We start from the raw sequence: 20,691 nt of genomic DNA, 5'->3' as shown, positions 1-20,691 counted from the left end.
AGCCCTAATTAAATTGTTTATGTTATTCTTTGAAAGAAAACTGCTTCTGCCAGTTATTTCCATATTGTATTCACTTGATTAGCAATTTTCTTGTTGAACTCTTCCAACAATTTAGATAACTGCGTAACCATTGAGTTAATCATTGAGTATCTTTGGGTTTTGGACAATTTGTTGGAAATAACAAGCAATTTAAAGATTTTAACCAATTCGTCTAAAAAAAAAAAAGCTACCCTTAAAGAAAAATAAGAATTTACAGAAAATATCAAGCAATTGGTTATAGATAATGGTAATTATTTGTGGCAAGGAAAAAGACAGAGAAGACAAGGGAATACTGTGGCAGTGCTTTCCTTCTTTGACTAATGATGGTATGTAATAGGGCAATCTCTCTCTGTGTGTGTGTGTGTGTGTGTGTGTGTGTGTGTGTGTGTGTGTGTGTGTGTGTGTGTGTGTGTGTGTGTGTGTGTGTGTGTGTGTGTGTGTGTGTGTGTGTGTGTGTGTGTCCGTGCATACATGAGTGTTTTTTCAAAGGTATTGATGTGATTGCAGGGCCAACAAGACAATGCAGAATAGCATGTGTGAGGCAGTATAAGTGGATGAGAAGAAGGTTAATAAAGGAGAGAATGAGAGAGAGCATGAGTGAGTGTGCGATTCTGTGTGCGAAAAAAATGCGCCGTGTGCTCGTGCCTAAGTCTGCGGTGAGTGATGACCTGCCATATATTTGAGTTGAAAGCCATCCATCACCCTCATCAGTGACTCTAGGGCTCTGTCATTACATGTTTCCCGTCATTTACACTGTTAATGGGCATTTCTCTTGACCAAACTCTCTGTTTGTGCTGTCTCACTGCCAGTCTCTCACTCTCAGACTCTTATTTTCATTTCAAAATAGAGGTGGACATTTTGATTGATTAGTTCAATTCAGTTAAAAGATTCGTTGTCACTAACTATAACGTTTTTTGACTTTTTTCCTAAGCTAAGCATCAACAGCAAGTGAACGCAGGTACTGCATCTGAGTTGAACCCGATGCTCTCAGTCACCATGGAGAGGAGCTCCACTTCTAAAAGCTAGTGTTTCAGTCAGTGCCAATGGTGGTTCAGTATGGTCAGTTCACTTGGAAGATTTGGTATTAAGCATTTGTTTGTACATGTACTGAACACCTCTGTTTTAAATTTTGCATTCATGGCATGACTATTATACAAAAGTGCATTTCTGCTTAAGCAGCTTGTATGAGATTTATGATGCAAGGATAACAATTACAAAAATGTTACATAATAAAGAAAGCTTGTTATGCAATGTACAAACTTGTTATGGTGATTGCCTTGATTGACACATTTCAATGTTGCAGAACTGTAAAACCTGCAGGTACCTTTGAGGCATAATTGACAATATTTCAAAAAACATTAGATTGCAGTGAATGTTGCAGTACCATGGAAGATAAATTATTGGTGTGCAGGATAACAACTATAGTGTTATAGTATATAGTGACTATAGTCAACTGTGCTGTGACGCATTGCAACTTATTAAGAAAGCAATTTGATTTGTTGATTTTGGCACAGCTGTAGCTTCTGCTAATGAGTCTGCAGTGACAGGAGTCTCCACCAGTGTGTGGGCTGTAGATGGTGTATCACTTTCAGCAGCGGTAATAATCGGACCGACACAAACACTGAAGGTTTGGCAGCGTCACGGCTGACTCATTATGGCCGACGGCAACGATGAGCCGTTATCCAGAAGTCAGAGCTACTCCGCACATACAACCCTAATTTCAGCTCAGGGCCTATCCTACTGGCTGCCTGTGTTTGCCTGTGTATGCCCTTTTATCTTGTGGTATTTCATTATGTTCTTATAAGTGGAACCACTAGCTTTATGGCTGCCTCATTAGGTTGTTAGGCAAGCCCACAGCACATGCAATTACAACTAATTATGCAATTGTGAATTCAGTATGAAGCTTTATATGCTGTAGATTGGTATGTTTAAGCTGGAGCACAAACACAGCAGTTATTACTGCAGGTTTTTTCATTTAAATTTATGCAACACGCCACATACATTTTCAGACAAATCTTTCATAAACATATTGTCTTGATTTGGTTGTTATAATTCTGCTTATTGCTTAAAGGCTTTCTGCTTCTGTTATTGCAATTTCAATGTGCAATAATGCATTTAAAAAAACTTTCTACAGTTTAGCCTACCATGCTATCTTGCAATTGAAAGCTGGCTGGACCAGTGGAGCTGGAAATGTATGATAAAGTGTTAATAGGTAAATATTGGTAAATTGTGCTCCATCATCAAAAAAACACTGTACACTACATGTCAACATTCACCCACTCACACACACACACACACACACACACACACACACACACACACACACACACACACACACACACACACACACACACACACACACACACACACACACACACACACACACACACACGTACATTGACACACACAGTGTTGGTACAGCCTTTGGGAGCATTTTGGCGTTCAGTATCTTGCCCAAGGACACTTCTACAGACTGTAGGTGCTAGGGATCGAACCGCCGATCTTCCTATTTGATCCTATGGAAGCTGTTGACAATGAATAAGCTTTGTGGCTAGTGGACCGCTGCATGTGGGCCCTCAACCTTGTATCAACACTACATTTTCAGAATTCAGAAACATACTGTTACATAAGTCATACACTAAAGTCACTGAGAAGTCACTTGGGCTTCAACTATAAATTACACAGTCTGCCTAGTAAGAGGGAACACCTTGTTAAGAAGCTCAAGAGCGTAGGTCTTGTTTTCCTAATCTTTATACTTCAACCTTCCTACATAGCCGGAGCATTTCTCTTTTTCTACGAGACATGTTTCACACCAGCACTCCAATGAATGAGATAAAAACCAAACACAGTGGTAGAGGGGAATGAGCTACAGTAGATGGTGCGCTTCGGTGTGACATGTTTCTCTACAGATCCTATTGAGGAGAGCAGGCGAGGCTTGCTAGGCTCCCAGTGTGTGTGCGAGACAGGGTTGACAGTAATACAAGCAGTATCTGACACCCCCTCCCAGGGATCACATCCTTAAGACGGTTTCTCTTACTAATCCCCTCCTAATATGACTAATATTATGACACTGCTATTAGCCAGAGCTCTCTGAGGGCACACACAGGAAAATAACTAGAGCCATGCACATATGCATGAACACAAACATGGTGTTTGAGTTGGTTTTAATATGCAACGTTTAATACAAATAAACATCTGATTTAATGCTGTTTATACCTGAACACAAAATGTATGTGGCTTTTACATTTGCTATTCGTTATTTTAAATATCCAGTACTGGTTTGGTCTTTTAGGGAGAAAAAAACATATGGCGGACAGATAATGAAGCCCAATGTGTCCTGCCAGCAGCAACAGTTGTTCATTAAAGGAATGTGTTGCTTAGCTGGCTTTGGTGATAAGCCCTGAGGCTGAGGAGACAAAGATGTGTGTCAGAGCTGCCAGAAAACAGGACTTAATGAACAAATGGCATGAGGAATAAGCAAAAGTGACTACAAAAAGATGATATCTACTCTGAGGAATGGAACATCAGCAGATTCTGTTTAGCACCATAGATCATGTTACATTAAGAAAAGAGGATTTCACTCATAACCACTTTAAGATCATTTATAATCATAGTATTTATTTAGGTGTTTACGTCTGTGTACAATTAAAGTGACAAAGTAGTAGATAACACAACATTCCATCAGTTCCAGTCAGGATAAGACTCAGGCTCTGTGGGATTGCTAGAGAGAGGCTCTGAATGCAGAACAAAAAATCAAATTTTAAAGCCATGAATTACCAAAAGACTGCTTTCAATTTGATTGAATCCAACTTTATTAGCATTCCGCCTGCCTTTATGTGATGAGGCTAAGCCGGCCTTGTGTCCTCCCCCGGACTGCAGCTGTGGCAGAAAAGGGCACAAATAGGAGCTTTATTTGTGATGCCGATGGCTTAAGGGCTTTTGGTCACAAGGAATTACATTGTCAATTATTTTTTGTCAATATGTTTTTTACACGTTTTGTTGCTCTTTTCTCAAAACTAAATCATTTGGCTTTGACTTATCAAGACTCTCTGTACTATTATGTGAAAATTAGACAGCAGCAGGTTAAATTTGTAGCCATGATAGCGGTATGGCTCTATAGATGGCAACGTTGGTCTGTTGGTCGGTCTGTTGGTCCACCACAGACAAAATGCTACACGAAGTACATCTTCAAAGTTTTAGTCTTGTTTGAAGATTCCTGATTTGATTATAGCCCTGCATGTTGTTGGTTTTTTTCTTTACTGAAGAAAAATATCGATGACATGTGATTTGCATTTTACATTAAACTCAGGAAACCAGAATCGGTTAAATGTCATCACGAACATGCAACATGATGACTATCAGTGAGACTTAAAGTAGGATTTCACCATCTGTGTTTTACACTGTAGGAATGAGTGGCAGACAGAGCTGTGAGTATCCTTTATATTGTCTGTTTAGAGGTGGGAATGATCTGCACAACCTGCATACCCCTGACTTTACTTATAAGGCTCTTGAAGGGCCTCCCAAACACTCTTTCTAAGTATTTCTGTCCTGTGTCATCCAGACTGCACCCTATACAGTGGGAGCTGTCTGTGGTGCTGACCAGAGCAGATGGATTTAATGAGGGAGCTGTCCGTGGTGCTGCAGGAACAAAAAACAGGATCCATGTTAGCAGTGATCAGTGTAGCCCACTAGATCACAATCATTTCTTAATAATGAGAGTGCTGCCCTGTGCTGTCCCAGGTGTGGTTGCTCCCCTGCTTTAAGAAAAAATGTGTTCAAAGGAGACACTCCCCAGAATGGGGAGATCTAAAGAATCTCCTTGACATAGCCTGGTCCTCCTGTCTGTCCTCTCACCCCGAAAGGGATTTGGAAAAGAGGAGATAATGCAATGAGGCATGGTGGAGAGAAAATCTATCTGACGTGTAGTTGTTTGTTCATGGGGACAAAGAGGAGAGATGAGGGCAACGGGTCGCTGCAAAGCAAGAACAAACTGAAAAAACAAAAAAGAAAGAAATTCTACAAATTGAGCAAATAGAGGAAAATCAAAAGATAGACATTTGTGAAATAAGCTTTGTTTGCCTGCATTTTGAGTTTTATGCAGTATGATATTTGTAGAATGTACAAGTTTTTAATAGTTTTTTGGGGGAACACAGTGTCTCCTTGTGTCACCCTTCAATTCAATTTAGACTTTAAAGCATCCTGTTTAAATATTAATCGACCCCTCTCCAACTTTCCCTCTCACACTGTGAATGTGTGTTTGCTAGTTTAAGTGAGTGCATATGTGCATATATGTGCATGCTGTCTGAACCTGCACCTCATTAATAGATAATAACCCCGGCTGGTCAGACCTGTGCTAATGCACTTGTTGTCCATCCCTCTTTTCTTGTCTCTCCATGTCCATCTTTCCCAAATCAACTACAGCTCCAATGGACTTCAGAGAACTGTGACGACTGCAATGGGAGTTGGGGATAGGGTTGATATGAGGATCCTGTGTGCGTACGTGTGTGTGTGTGTGTGTGTGTGTGTGCTTGTATGTGTGCGCAGGGTAAGCCTAAGGGGTAAGCTTTTAGTGGTCTGAGCAGAAGAGTGTGAGTGAGAAGGAGAGGACAGATTTGCGCAGTTATCTCTCCCAGCAGGCCTCCTGTCCTGCCGGCCCACATTCCCACAAACACACATACATAGACGGACACACACACACACACACACACAGACGCAGACACACACAGATACACACATAAACAAAAAATACACACATACACACACATCCACCACTCCCATCTGTAATCATGTTTTGCATGGCTTTCTCGCGAACATAGACAGTCCAGTCTGAATGCATGCCTACGTGGATGGAGTCTGGCTGCTCTGTATTTGTTGTACAGCAACAGCAAAATCTCTCCAATGTACCTCCTATTGCTCACCAGAAACCAGCCCTGAGCTGGAAGCAGAGAGAACATTGCCCGGGATTGTGGGGTTGATGCTATTTTTACAGCCAGTGTGATGAGGGTTTGGGCTGAAAAAAAGGCTCTGCTCTCTTCCCTTCCCAGATACTTTAATGAGAACGACTGCAGTTCTTGCTGTCTCACCTATCTCTTTGTTACCACAAAATGATTACATGTTAGGGTGATACCCGTAAATGGATAAATGGATGGATAAATTGAGTGAAAATACAATTTGCAGTTGCTTTGTTTCTTGCGAAGGCAGACTTGCACAGGGAGTTGGCGACTGTGTATGCATGCGTGTATGTGTGTGTGTGTGTGCGCTCATGTGCATGGCACAGAGCGTTGCCGTCGGAGTGGAAATCAATGCAGGGAATATAGTGGCAATTACTACAGCAGCGGGCAAGTGAACCTAGTGGAACAAACTAACTAATACATGAATAAATAAGCACAGTGAAATGGAGATGTGTATCTGTATATGTGTGTGTTTGTGTGTGATTGTGTGATTGTGTGATTGTGTGCGCAGACTGGCCTGTAGATCTTGGACGGTCCTTTGCTGTGCCAGCCAATTAACGAAGTGTGTAAACTGAGCTCATTAAAGAAACACAGCATGGCCACACACTTCACATCAACACACGCACACACTCTTACACACATACACACACACACACACACACACACACACGCACGCACGCACGCACGCACGCACGCACGCACGCACGCACGCACGCACGCACGCACGCACGCACACACACACACACACACACACACACACACACACAGTCTCAGTATCAAGCCAGACTCTCCTATTTCAAGCATACCATGCATAGGAGGTGAAAAAGTGAAAACTTGTTTTTCCTCAGCACAGGTTTACTACAAAGTGTCTGCTTGTTTGTGGTTGCTACAATGTGTATGTCCTTTCTTGTGTCAGTGTGTGCATGTCTGTGTGGGTCTGTTTGGACAAGGTGTACAAAATTGATTTAGAGTTTGTTGCTTTGAACCAACTGCCAAGTGATGCCTCACTAACCCTCTGTGTTAAGAGAACAAAAGCTTTTCAAGGTCCCCACCTACGAACCATTCCTCTCTATTTTTCTGTCTGTCTTCCTCTCTCCGTGTCCCGGTGCCTCTCAGATTCTTTTCTTGCCTTGCACTCATCTATTTCAATCTTGGTGCTCTATTTCTCACACTCTGCCCCTCTATTTTCAAGTGGCGGCTGAGTGCAGAACAAATATAAGCTCTTCATTTGCTTAACTGCGTTAAAATGTTGAGTCATGGAGATGCTGTTTGTTGGTATCGTGAGTGATTGCTCGGTGTCTGCATCTCTGAACTTTCTTTGCTCAATGAGACCGTGAGAAATAAACAGCCAGGGGACTTTGGTGAAAATATTTTCTCTTACTGTGCTTGATAACCATGATTTATGAAACTCTGTGGACTTATTAGACACCCAAATGGGTCTGGGTGTTGAAAGACAAGCCTGTCTCTCGTTTCATGAACAGCACATGTGTGTAATCAACTCTATTTACTTGAATTCAGTTCAGTTGGACTTATTGACATCAATGTTAATGTGTTTCCAAGCTTCAAAATAACATCACTTTTACAGATAATATTTTCTAAAATATTACATTTCAAACATTGAACCATAGCGATTTTTGCTAATATAGCCATCTATTATTCTTTTGAGTCAGTAAAGTGAAATACTAACAAAATATCATAGTGTGGGTCTGTATGCATGTCTTATATTTTATTTGTGTATGTGTGTGTGTGTGTGTGTGTGTGTGTGTGTGTGTGTGTGTGTGTGTGTGTGTGTGTGTGTGTGTGTGTGTGTGTGTGTGTGTGTGTGTGTAGAATGGCTGATAATGTGCTGAGCGGCGGATTTAGAGGATAGGGAAATTAATCTGCTGTGTCCAAATTGTGTCGCAAATTCTGGTTGGTTATGCAATCTAGTGCAGCCGGTTATACCTTTGATGCAAAATACTGTATACCCCTCTTGATTACTCTGTAAAACTAAAACAAGCATTTCTTTGGCCTCCTTTTGGAGCTAAGCCATACATGGTTAACCTCACACTGCATTTAGAGGCATAAAACAATTCTGCAGCACACATTTATAACAAAGACGGGGACAGCCAAACCAAAATACTAAATCCTCATCCAACAGATGAGAGATTTAAGAACAAGCCACATGCTATATTGCTGAAGGGGAATCTAAGAATTGTGTCATTTTGAAAAGCCTGACTGCAAACTGGTAATCAAAGACCCAAGAGCAAATCCTCCCCCGAGGCAAACGTTCATGAATTCACAAACACTTATGCAGCAGTATAGCCTGCGGGCCACCCATGGCTCCAACTGTACTGAACGCACAGCAGGACTGATCAGTGGAATACAGAAGATGGCGGGTTCAAACCGTTTTCTTTAAGAGATGGAGGTTTAAATGTAAGCTGCATGCCCTGGCTGGGCTTATGTGCTTTGTCTATCTATTCATCCGTCCATCCATTTCTGTTGAACCCTGTGCAAAATGACAGTAGGAGTTGCCAGATTGGAGGGCTGCAGGGCTTGGTGCGATGCCAGTAGAGCCAGGTGGTGGGAATCTGTTGGAGATTAAACTGCCTGGTGACCAGCTACCCGGCTCACCCTGGCCCTAACAGACATGGCACCCCTGGCTGATTGACCCAAGTGCCAGGTGTCCTGGGTACGGGTGGCAGGTCAAAGCCTGCCCTTGTCTCCCTTCTCCCGGCGGGGGAGTTCTGTGGATGTGGGAGGTCGTTCGGTGATGGTGATGATTAACACTTGGCGTCATGCCAAGCCACATTAAAGCAACCTTACTAGACTAAAGCCTTATTGCCATCCTATTTAAAGACTTGAGGATATTGGTCAATGTGGCATAATACCGAATTTCGGCACTCAATGCCCATATTTTTTATTAATATCTTTAATTTCTACAATATCCATGCATGGCAAGTACAGTAGGGTTAAGGTATAATTGAAGGAATAGTTTTTGGAAAGTGGTGCAGAGTGATGAAATCGGTGCTACTAATATGTCTATACAGTACATATGAAGCCACAGACAGCAGGCAGTCAGCTTAGCTTAGCACAAAGCCTGTAAAATGGGGAAACAGCTAGCCATTCTCTGTCCAAGCATAACAAAATCGGCCTGCAGCACATATAAAGGTCACTAATTCACAAGTGTAAAAATGCCAAGTTGTGGTTTATGACGGGGGTTGTGTTTCGGACTATTTCTTGGCTGGAGACATTAACAGTAACAGTAGCCAATAGTCTAAAGCTTCAAATTTAAAGGACAGATATGAGAGTTGTATTAAGCTTCCTCTTCTGGTATCCATTTGCATCTAACTCTCTGTAAGAAAGCAAATAAGCACATGCCTATGTTGAACAATACTTTTTAACATAGCCATTAGATTTAATTACGGCACAAAATAATGAGTGCATTTCTTCATTCCTGTATTTTTCTTAGAATTACTAAAAGGAACCTTCATTTTGAGTTGATTTTGGCAGTCCATGTGGACAAAAGTGGTAGTGTTTCCGAGCACCAGATTCCCTGGTTCTCTTGTGCCTCCCTTCCGTCGAGAAGTTCTTATAGAGGCATCAGTATTAAAATGAGACTTTTAACTTTTGACGTTTAATAACCTGTTAAAAGTTCCCCACAGTAACGTTAATAACAGATGTTTCATCACGTGAGATAGCTAGTAAGTACGACTCCATTTTGCCCAGAATCATGTAGGGGCGGCTGTGGCATAGTGGAGAGCAAGGTAGTTCTCCAATCAGAAGGTCGGTGGTTCGATACCCGGCTTCAGCAGTCGATGTGTCCTTGGGCAAGACACTTAACCCCAAGTTGCTCCCGAAGGCTTGCCATCGGTGTGGACTGGATGTTGCATGAATGTTAGTTAGAGCCTGATGGTGGCACCTTGCATGGTAGCCTGTCATCGGTGTGTGAATGGGTGAATGATATGTAATATACTACTGATTGTAAGTCGTTTTGGATAAAAACACTGGACGTAAATTGCATGTTCTGCACTGCCGAATTGTACAATTTGAACCTAATTCATAGAGATAGAGTTGTTTTTTCACAATGATTCTGTATTAATGATGATCACATGATGTGTTGAGAATGTGGTTTAAACGGGGCCTTAAGTAAGGTCACCTATTCAACCCACTGAGGATCCTATTCTGTGTTTAGGAATATAAATTAAAACCAGACATGCACAGAATACTCCAATTAATATGTCCATGCTCCATCACACCATTTCAATCTTTTGCTAATATCATCTCATGAGCACAATAGCCTATTGAGATAAAAAAAAAAAAAAAGGAATCTGAATGAATGATCTTGAAAAGAAAGGGGAAGTAACCTATTTTTTTTTTTCAAGGTCTATCAATTTGTCCCAGTACTCTCTCTCTTTCCCCTCTCTCTCTCTCTTGCTTTTGCTCTGGAGTGCAGTATCAAATCTATGCAAGTCACTGGGGAGTTGTAGACCTTTACCTGCTCTGGTCTGGTTGTGTTAAAGGTCAGATATGAGAGGATCCAACACACTGGTCTCAGATGTCAACACTGCCCGCCTCCCACAGCCTGGATTAAGAGGCGAGGAGACGATGGCTGCCAGGAAATCATTTGTCCTCCAGCCTGTCAGTAACAGTCTGTATCCCTGTCGGTGTGTGTGTGTGTGTGTGTGTGTGTGTGTGTGTGTGTGTGTGTGTGTGTGTGTGTGTGTGTGTGTGTGTGTGTGTGTGTGTGTGTGTGTGTGTGTGTGTGTGTGTGTGTGTGTTTGAGAGGGATAGAGGTAGAGAGAAAGAGTGCACAGGTGTATGAATGTTTATTTGCAATATCAATATCCCACTGATCCTCTTCTCCCTGCTGTGTGTTTCTGCATATCTCTGATTGCCAGATGTGTTTATTGAGTGTGTGTGTGCACGGATTTGTATTTGTGTAGGTGTGTGTGTGCTACGACCAGGTGTTTGTATGAGTCTCTCACTCGCAGTGAGAGATCTTTGTGTTGACAGGACTGATGCTGTTTATTTTGACAATATGCTGCCAGGGTCGATGGGACACCGGCTGTGTGTGTGTGTGTTTGTGTTTGCAAGAAATGTTGTGCGATGTGTGTGCCGAGCTGTACATCTGAATTGCTGTCACACCCAGAAGACAGCAGACTGTAATCAGGCATAATCAGGTGGTGTGAATGGGCATGCGTGCATGTAGTGTATGTGTAAATGTGTGTTGTTCTGGTGAAGCTCAGGTTTAATTATGGACTCACACTCACTCACACACTCACACACCCTCATGCATGCACACCATACACACACACACAAGACAACAAACTCTCGTAAGCTGTGTTAAAATATCCATCCGAACATTTTAACAGACTGCTCTTGTCATTCTTATACCTCTGTGACCACTTAATTGTTTGTCCGCTGTTGTTTTTGATGTAGCCTTGTCTGTGAGATAGCACCCTACAGCTAACTACAGCTGCTGGATAGTAAAACCAGTGAGGGGGCAAATGCAGCACTATCATTTATTGGCACCACAGGGAATTCCTTTAGGTGTCTGGTGTCTAACTTTGGTCCTTAGCCACAAACACAACACATATGGTGTTGTAGAGAGAAAAAAAACATTTCTCTCTTTAACCCATTAATAGCCATCTCTGTTTTTAGGTAAGGGTTTGCTTAATTTAAATTAAATGGACTATATATGATCACCAGATTGCAAACATTTGTTTAGACTTTTTAAAGCTCTGTATGTATGTTTCATCAGCCAGACATAAATGTGAACGGCCTGATACATATGTCCTATGACTTATGTTGACTATTTACGTGTTAATTTTTCTCAAAATACACAAAGTGAGTCTATTCCGGTGTCTGGATCCTCTCTTTTCATGGAACTTCAGTTCCACAGTCTTAAAAAAAGATTTTGTAATTTGAGGTCAATTTTGATGCATATTAATAAGATGGTGGCAGCCTAATAAATAATAATAGCTAATGTCAAAATTTGTCAAAAGTTTGACTTTTTTTATACTTTCGTATGTTGTAAGTAATCTAGCAACATCTTGTGACTTTTTGAGCAGGTTTTAGCTACTTTCCATTGAAAATTGATGGCAACACTGTCCGGAAAATAGCCAGAGCCTCGCGTCCACGTTGAAAAAAAGCTCTCATCTTTTTCTGCAGACTAAAATTCAAATGTTTTAACTGTAAGAATAATGCAAGTACAATCCAGACAACTGTCAAACTAAGTAAAGTAAAACAATCAATAATATAATTAAGAAATTGTCAACTTCATAACATTTGTAACCCACAACTTGGAAAGACAATGAAGTATAAATTGCTTTACGTTGGTGTTAAATTTAGAGGTACTGACTGAAAAAGGAGGCAAAATCACAAACTTGAAAGCAATACTTTGCAATGATATTGGATGTAAAGTTTAGACTGCTTTACATTTTTGGGAGACACCATATTGTTTTATGTTTCAGTTCCGCTATATTTTCTGAAATATTTCTGTAACTTTTAATTGTTCTAGTAGTCAATCAAAAGCCTGCATGGTTCTAGCTTCCTGCGGACAGAACAGTGGGTGGTTATAGGTTAAATTCATGCTCACTTTTATGTATCCCAGGATTCCCAATGTAAGGCATTGACTGAACTGAAGAGGAGGTTTCAAACAGAAATGTTGGCACCAGCTTTTTACTTTATGTTTTGTGTTAGCTGACATTAGTGATGATGATCTATCCTCTCTTTTTCCCTTTCTCTCTATTCTCTATTTCTGTGACACACTTCTGCATGCACCAGATTCATCGTCTTCCGCCTCCTTATGAAACATAACTGTGACCTGCAACACAAGCTAAGAAATAGTTGTTTGAATTACCACACGTATCACAACAATACAATGTTAAACTAAGACGCAAGTGTATCTCTCGGTCTTTAATCGGATTTCTGAGCTATCTATCGGCGAGAGACTCGATGCTTTAAACATTTTGCAAATCAAACCATGTAAATTTTATTAAAAGGATGTGAAACAAATATTTGAATAAGAGGGGTTGTGTATGTCAAGCGTGAAGACGGATAACATGAATACATTACGGAGGATTAGCGCGTTTCAAATAGCCTGTGATGTTTGAGAATTACAGATTCATTTGTTCATCCAATTTGCAGATGCAGAGGTGACAGCTCAGTCACTTACAAGATGTGTCATACTGACATGTGTTAATGTATTCAGTGACTGACGATTACCTCATATAGCTGTGTGTGTGTGTGTGTGTGTGTGTGTGTGTGTGTGTGTGTGTGTGTGTGTGTGTGTGTGTGTGTGTGTGTGTGTGTGTGTGTGTGTGTGTTATGTGGGATAGGTCACAAAGTGTATCTCATTCCTTTTGAATTGTTTTTCGGAAAAATGCTTTGTCATTCTGCGTATTATTCGTGTATGCGTGTGTTTGGGTTCACACAACTCGCCGGTCTGAGTTTGTATGAGTGACACACGTCAAGTGTCTAAACCCTGGAGGGTAGAAGTTGTCATGGGAATGCGGAAGGGAGGGGAGGAGGGATAGAGGGATGTAGTGAAGGTAGAGCGAAAGAGACATAAGGAGAGATATTCCAAATGAGTAAGCAGCCTGTTCATTAGCAGCATAGGAACATGTTGGTGTGTGTGCATGTATGTGTTGTTACAACCCATCTCGTAACAGTGTGTACACTGAGCAGCAGGATGCTAACTAGGACACATTTCCCAGAATGAAGCAGACAGATTTTGAACAAGATCTTAGTATTTATTCACTTTTTTACCTCTGCATGAACTGCTGTGTGTGATGCATTCCTCAGCATATCAGCAAGCAGATGTAGCTCGCTACTGAAGTGCTGCGTTGCTTTAACGCGAGTACACAGCTTATGCACTTTGAGTTACTCGACTACATCACTGGGTTGCCAATTAGACAATTTCTAGATACAAAAGGGAGTGTTTCAATTTCAGGAAATAAAGTACAGGGTGAAAGAGACTAACTCAAGTACAACCTGGCAGCCATTTGCTTTCCCCCCCCCATCAGTCCTCAAAATGTCAAACTCTTTACTTTTCCCACTGAATATTACATGGCTTCTTCTCCCTGGTACGTTGTATTTGGCGAAGCATTTTTTCCCCTTTGTTTTCACGTTTTTTAAGCAACTGTTTTATCTTCTGAACAGGAAATAAAAAAATATTTCAAATTCATAAGACAGACATACATACCTCAGATTATTCATGTTTTGGCTACGCGTGTTTCTGCGACAGGTTATAAGTTGAAGATTGAATTATACTCGAGGAATTGAATTACAAACAGAGAAACATAGGGATGACTGTTTGTATGTGTGCACGACTGTGCTTGTGTGTGTGTGTGTGTGTGTGTGTGTGTGTGTGTGTGTGTGTGTGTGTGTGTGTGTGTGTGTGTGTGTGTGTGTGTGTGTGTGTGTGTGTGTGTGTGTGTGTGTGCGTCCCTGAAAGGGAGGGATGTGTTCCATTTGAGGAGACCAGTTTTCTGTGATCACATTCTGATAAGAATTGTGGGAAACCACACTCACAACAAGCCACCATGGAATACCAACTAGACACACACAGGCTCTCTCTCTGTTTCTCTGTCTCTGTCTTTCTTTCTGACATACACACATACAGATGCAAACACACTCAGAGGCATACACACACATGGCAGTGAATGCGTATCCACGTTTCCTCTTCCTCTAGATGCAGTTCTTGAATTTGATTAGATGACTTGCCTCTGCAATGTTAATATTTTCTCGTTGTGCGTATAACGCATCCATGGAAACAAAGGCATGCTTGTGTAAGTGTTTTGCAGGAACATGGATTCCTGAGACCAAGCAGTGTGAATGATTTACTCAATTTACATTGACAGCAAAGGAAAATGTCCACCCAGAATAACCAAATGTATAAAACAAATCACTCTAAAACCCAAGATGAAGAAATATCTCTGCCGGCTTATTTCTGACTCTAATGCACACTTATTGACAGAGAGCAGAGTTTAAAGCAACTATAATCACTATACTTTTATAATAAAAATGTATCAGTGACAATGTAAAAACAATGCAACAATGTGAAAGTGGTTGCTCCTAGTAATGAGGTTTATATTGAGTTTTCAGCTCATTGTTCAGCTGTTTAATGTTTGGTTCATTCTCACCGCTTGTATAACAGCATTTTCAGCCACAAGATGCAGTTGTTTTCAATGAAAGAGCTCTAAAGAAAGAAAAACACTGTACACTACCTGCTCAGCACCAAACAGCAGACAGACACAGTTAGTGACCATGTGGTGAACAAAATGGAGAGTTTAGCAGCTAAAGAGCCAAATATTTCCCCAAGGAGTTGGTAGAGACCAAAAACAGAGTCAAAAGAGAGTGAAATTTGATAAACATTTATCAAGTGGAGCGAAACATGACTCCAAATGAATGATAATGTTGCTCCATACCTGCTGGATGTAAAATAAGCAATTGTATGCTAAGTTTGCAGATCAATGTAAAAGGTGATAAGTAGTGATGGTGTGTCGATGGTGTGTTCACAAAAAATCACGAACTGCAGGTTTGATAAAATGATCCTATATTGATCAATAAAAGCCTTACATAAGTCTTAGACCTAAGCTATCATTTATGTAAACAAAATTCTAATTTGACAAGACTCAAGAGTAGATTGGACCAGCTTCAACAGCCTCTTTTCTGTCTCTTGCCCCTCGATGAGTGAGACAGAAACAAAAAAGAGACATAATTCCACCCAACAGAAAAACTAAACTCTCTGTTTGTCCGTCTGTCCGCCTCAGAATCTTGCCAGCCCAGCTGCTGATCTGCCTGCCCCAGTGGCTTCAGCTCTCAATTATCATGTCTGGTGGAGAGATGTGCGTAGAAGTCAATAGCTCACCCTGATCTGTTGGTTATAACGTTGGAGTTTTGGTGTGTGTGTGGGTGTGTGTGTGTATGATTGTGTGTGCCAAAACTCTACATCTGCCAGACTGTTAAAGGGTCCTGATGAGTTTAATCTGCAAGGACAGGATGTATTGTGGTTAAGTGTTTATATACAAACTTGTCTGTTCCTGTATGAGCCGGAACAGAAACGTAAAACGGGATGAAGACAAAAGCGCCATGCTCTCCATTCACGAACACAAACACGCATACAGTTATAAATAATGTAATTGAACATGCTACTTTTATTTTTTTACTTCAGACTATGAGAAATGATACGTGAGAAAATAGTTTTTTTGCGTGTGTGTGTGAGTGTGTGTGTGTCTGTGTGTGTGTGTGGGTTTGGGTGTGTAACTGGAGCCCATCTGTTGTTGTGTATGCTGATAAGGCAGCTGCATCTGTGGGGAGCTGACTAGCACATTAGGAGATGAACACATACAGACACACAGACACAGACACACACACACACACACACACACACACACACACACACACACACACACACACACACACACACACACACACACACACACACACACACACACACACACACACACACACACACTGAACCTGCACATACTGGACAGCTAACAGTTCATTTGACACTGTAATTACAGCCAGTGATCATGGATCTATTCATCAACCCTCTTCCTCAGGGCGTCAACTGACCTCCAACAATATCACCATGAGACAGAGGGATGGAGGGAGGGAGTGAGTGGAGGAGGAGGGATGAAGGGCCGAGGGAAGAGAGGAGCAGGGATGGAGAGACGAGAAAGGGCAGGCTGAAAATAAATGGGTTGCAGGCAAATATGGGAGAAAGGGGATGGGGAGTGATATAGAGATTGGCAGGGTACATGTTTATGGGCCTGGAGGTGTGTTTGTTGGGGATTGATTCATTCATAAGTCTGTGCATGTGTGTGTGTGTGTGTTTGTCCAGGCAGTTCACCTTCCACCACAGTCTCTTGTGTTGACCTTACCTGCTGTTTTACTGTGCATCATTAGGATGAGTTATACAGCATTATTGCTCTGCTGCTATGGCTGCTGGTTAAACACACACACGCACACATACACACACCCACACACACACACACACGTATGAACATACTCACAGGCACACACCAAATCATGGCAACCAGTATGAAAACAGCATGCATAAGTTACGTGCACCAGGCTGCAAGGTGAAATAGCAAGGCATGAGGAGCAATCTGGGGAGGAGAGACAAACGAAAAGAAATGGGTAAGTTTGTGTTATGCACAACACAACACACCGCACTGCCTGTGTGCTGCCCGATCAGCTTTTTTTTTCAGTTTTCTGAGTCCTGTTGTTATTGTTGATACACCGAATGAGGGCGAATCTTAGCTTAACAAAACCATAAACTGCTCGCTACCTAATAGTCAACAGTACAGTTTAAATGGATGAAAACATTGTACCCGTGATTTCATGTACAGCAGTAATTTTCCCTCAGGCCTGCTGTTTTCTATTCAGATCATGGTCACTATGGTTGGTAAAGTCACCACAATGAGCAAAACACGCTAATGATGCAGGGCGATTTTCTCTCCAAGTTGTTGTTTTTTTTCAATTTCAGGCTTTGAGAGAGCTCTTGCAAAAATGCAAAGCTCATAAAGTGGAAAAACTGTAATTCTGTTGTCATTCGGATACGCCAAGAATTATGTTACTATAGAAACACTGACATCATGCTAACAATGACTTTGCACAGGTTCATATTGAGAGCTCCTTCTTGGCTTTTCACTGCAGTAACTCCAGCACATTATTTGTCTGAAAGCTTCCAGTGCATTGCTTTATCCGTGCGGCTCCAGTACCAGCCACAGAACAAACGTGCTCTTGATAAAAGGCCTGTCCTAATTTAGGAAAACCTAAATACAGACTTTGTTTCGGTTGACAGAGCAACCCACCTTTTTAGTGTCATGATTCATCGCCTCTGCAGTAATCAGCATCTGCTCTCACATTTTATGTTATAATATTTCTTTGCACACACTCCACTGCTTCTTGTTATTGCTTCAGTAATATTTAACAAACTGAAACACTAAGGTATGAATACATAGCTGTCATTCCAAAGATACTTCGTAGATGCTACATGTTTTTGGGGACTGTTAGCAAAACTATTTTTGAGTGATGGTGTGTGTCAGCCCCAGTCTGATACACAGGGGCCTACTGGGACCACACAAGCAGATGCTTCATTTACAAAAATTATGCATTTAGGGCAGAGAAATAGGTCTGAAACGGGGGAGTTTAGTAGAGTTACAGAATGAGACCAGAGAGGACAGAAGCCATTAGCGAGATGCACCATTGTGATCTCCACATTGTTCATTAGAAACTCCTTCCCTGTATGTTAATCTGTCAGAGAAGGAGAGACAAAAAAAGGAGGGAAAGGGAGGGAGAAAGGATGCACCAGAGCTCTTTCACCGTCTCCAAAGTTCTTTGCCCCTCTTTAGGTGTTGATTTAAGTGAGGCAAGCTGCTCTCCCACACCAAGCATTACCGCCATCACCTACTCACCGATCATCATCTCTTTGTCTCTAAAATGGAAAAAATAATAACGGGGAAAGTGGGTTGTTGACTTCCCTAATCTACTTTAACCCCGCTCCATCGCTTTCTCTCTCTCAACCACATCTTTTTCTACATGAACTATAACCAGCAGCGTTGGCAGTCCTCCACTGACATACATGGATGAATCTAGTTCTGGATGTAGTTTTTCACACACAGATTGAAAATGTTTGAGTTTCCAAGCAGCAGAGTGCTGTCCTGCAGGGACGAGCTCTGTCTGTCTGTCTGTCTATGTGTGTGTGTGTGTGTGTGTGTGTGTGTGTGTGTGTGTGTGTGTGTGTGTGTGTGTGTGTGTGTGTGTGTGTGTGTGTGTGTGTGTGTGTGTGTGTGTGTGTGTGTGTGTGTGTGTGTGTGTGTGGGCATCTTCAAATCGTAAATTCCAGTGAGTAACATGAGAGGCTTCCTCTAACAGGACCTTTGATTGTTTTTTTTCTGGTAGTGTGCGTTTTTAAACCCAATTGAGGCATTTTCATCAAAAATGACATTGCTTCTTCACAGTCATGACTTAGGGGAAATTGAACAGTACTTTCTGAAGTTTCAAAATTTATTTTTGAACATGAAATAACAACATAGGGCATGCCTAGCTTGACACGTAGTGACAATGCCATAAGGGAATTATAACCCACTTAACTGAGAAAGAAAAAACAGGTTACAAAGTATTAAAATAAATCACGGATCATTTTGATGATTTGAATAATTTTGTTCAGTTCAGCTCAAAGATTTGTAATCACTGACTATAGTTGGCTCCCTTTTTTCCACCAAGCTAAGAAGTCGCATCACTTGTCAAATGCACTTCAGTGTGTACAATAGTAAGTTTCAGCACTTCATCGTTAATAGCAATGTCCAGTGTTCAGTTCAGTGGTACGTTCAGTCCAAGCAGCCACGTGACGTTCAGTACAAAAGTAGCCTGCACAAGCTCTGAATATAAGATCAATAGTTCAGCAGCCTATTATCGCATTATGGTTGTTTCCGTGGCTTTCGCAGGCTTTTAATTAGCTTTTAACAAGGAAGTAACATTCTGTGTAATGTATCACAGCTGAGCTGACAAAGCACTCTCAACCAACAGTGATGAGCTCCACTGATACAAACTACTCATTCGTTCAGTGACATAACGATTCACTAAAGTCAGTTTACATAAGAAATTTGAGATTTAAATCGCAGTTTTCAAGCCCAAGGTAACGTCCAATCCTGAATAAAATTTGATATGCATCAAATTAATATTTGATGCATATTAATAAAATATCAATCCATCAACAAATCATAACACTAATAGAAACACACATTTTGGAAAGTGATCTGAAAAGCATTCATATCAACAATGAAGCAAGTAATGATGACAGAGAGACAGAAATGGGAGGGGAGGAGAGACACAATCTAAATATACCAGCTGAGGGCAGTGGAGAGGAGAAAAAGCCACGGCCCTCTGAAAACCACAGTGTGATAAAAAATTAAGTTGGGAGGCGCAAGAGAGAGAAGAGCAGAGAGAGAAAGAGAGAGGAGTGGAAGGGAGAGAGAGAAAATGCTTTTACTGCCGGTCACTTTCACCTGCCTGTCTGGGTGATGGACGGATGAAATCAGACTCTTATTAAAGTGCGCCGGGAAGTAGAACCTACATTCTTCATCCGTTAGTGAGTTCAGAAACAAGGGAATAGCTGCAGCCTTTTTCCCTCCCAGTCCAGGAAGTTATCCTAGAGAATGTGAGGCTCAGTATTTCTTATTTGTTTTATATTCTTTGATGAGACTCCTGCTGAACTGCCTCAATTCCTAATGTTGCTTGTTCAGCAAAAAAAAAGTGTTCTTGCTCTGCAGAACAACTGTTACATTCGGCAACAAAGACTGATATCATTGGATGGATTTCCACTTTGCTAGCAGTTAGTTAATCCCAGCCAAGAGGCTACAAAGTTCTAAAAACCTGGATTGAAATCGAATTGAAGAAACTATTTCTTCCCCCCTGGATTATTTTTCCATCCGTGCTCTCCCATGCCTGACGGTACCCTCTCGCCCCACGTTAGGGACCACACAGTGGAGGCCATTTGCATTTCGCTTTAATATATTTCCTAAATTCCAAAGCTTCAAGAGATCCCTACTTTGCATTTGTTTATTTAGTTCAAAGTGTTTTTTTCTGTTATTGCCCAAGAACCTTGCAGAAATTTGAAGTGTAGTCAAAATGTGATAGATACATATGAAAGTGGTGCACTGTGTATTCTATGGAGAGAGAGACTTTGATGTTATTTTTGCAG

The sequence above is a fragment of the Anoplopoma fimbria genome, chromosome 12 (assembly GCF_027596085.1).
Source record: "Anoplopoma fimbria isolate UVic2021 breed Golden Eagle Sablefish chromosome 12, Afim_UVic_2022, whole genome shotgun sequence".
Lineage (NCBI taxonomy): Eukaryota > Metazoa > Chordata > Actinopteri > Perciformes > Anoplopomatidae > Anoplopoma > Anoplopoma fimbria.
The sequence above is the reverse complement of the archived record's forward strand: the minus strand, read 5'-3'. Positions refer to the sequence as shown.